General features: G+C 39.3%; 1 protein-coding gene across 1 annotated transcript in view; it reads left to right on the forward strand.

Moving 5' to 3' along the window:
- LOC102844274 (HORMA domain-containing protein 2-like) overlaps positions 1 to 1,574 on the forward strand; it is a 30,179-nt gene that overhangs the window by 23,557 nt on the left and 5,048 nt on the right. The window lies entirely within an intron of this gene.

Raw genomic sequence — 1,574 nt, forward strand, 5'->3', positions numbered from 1 at the left:
ACTATTATGGAGACTGATTTTGGAATTTAGATGCACTGTTATCAATTGTGCTTAGCCGTACATGTTCATATCCTTGAAGATGTATCATGGAAGTGAGTGCAACATAATTGACATATTTCAGTTCCTACACTGGTCATGTTATTATAATAGAGCCAGTAGAAGGTGCTGAGGGAATAAAATAAAAAGAGAAATAAAACCAGCCCTTGTCAAGTTTCAAATCTTGATGAGGGCTGCCGTCAAGAAGAAGATAAACTTAGTGAAATGAAATTGTCTATGACTAAAGGAAAAAAATTACTTTCCATTATACTTTTTCTGTTAGATACTCATAAATTTAGAAATTTTTGTATTATTTTTCTTTTATAAATAATATATTTTTCAACTTATTATAGTAAAATATCAATAACTTAAAAAGTAAAAATTGTGCTCGTGAGAAACCGTTATATAGACCAAGAAGCAGTTGTCCAAGCAGAACTAGGGAACACTGAACAGTTTAAAACCAGGAAAGCTTTTCATCAGGGTTGTATTTTTATTTATCCATACCTATCCAATCTGTTGTACAGCACAATTAAGTGTTTTGGGATTTTAATTTTTCTCAATGTTAGACATAACTTGTTATGATCCACACAGTCAAATGACTTCACACAATCAATGAAACTCAAGTAAACATCTTTTTGGTATTTCCTGTTTTCAGTCAGAATCCATCTGGCATCAATAAGGTGCGCCTGATACAGGCCATGGTTTTTGCAATCACTTGTTATGCATCAGAGAGTTGGACAATGACTAGGGAGGATAGAAGGAGAATTGATGTCTTTGAGCTGTGGTGCTGGAGAAGAGTATTGAATGTACCATGGACTGTCAAGAAAACAGACAGATTCAACCTAGAGAGGGTTAAACCAGGCTGCTCCTTGGAGGCAAGGATTCAGGGGCTTTGTCTGACATACTTTGGACATGTTGTAAGGAGAGACAGACAGGTCTTTAGAGAGGGACAGGGACATCATGCTGGGTAGAGTAGAGGGACAGCGCAGGAGGGGAAGACCCTCTATGAGGTGGATTGATTCAGTGACTGGGGTAATCGGGATGGGTGTATCAGAGGCAATGAGATTGGCACAGGATAGAGCACGGTTTAGGGCTGTTGTACACAGGGTCGCTATGAGTCACAAATGACTGACAGCACATAACAACAACAACAACATCCAATCTGTGGGCGCTCTGGTGGCCTAGTGGCAAGAAGCTGTGCTGCAGTCCTGAAGGTATGCTGTTCAAGGCCACCAGCTGCTCCATGGGAAAAGGATGGACAGTCTCCTCCTGTGTGATTAATTGCCTCTGAAAACCTTCCATTGTCTCAGCTATGGGTCAGTTACAACGCTACGGTACACAACAACATTCAGTCTGTATACCAGAGTTGTATTGTCTCTCCATACCTATTTAATCTATATGCTGAGCAAATTATTCAAGAAGATGGACTCTATGAATAAGAATATGACATCAATGGAATTTCCTCCAGGACTTAAGAACCATAAATGACATAGCTGAGCCTCTACATCTTGTGGTTCCTAACCTCTACACTATAATAG

The sequence above is a fragment of the Elephantulus edwardii genome, unplaced genomic scaffold (genome assembly GCF_000299155.1).
Source record: "Elephantulus edwardii isolate Elephantulus edwardi_28Jun2011 unplaced genomic scaffold, EleEdw1.0 scaffold00186, whole genome shotgun sequence".
Classification (NCBI taxonomy): domain Eukaryota; kingdom Metazoa; phylum Chordata; class Mammalia; order Macroscelidea; family Macroscelididae; genus Elephantulus; species Elephantulus edwardii.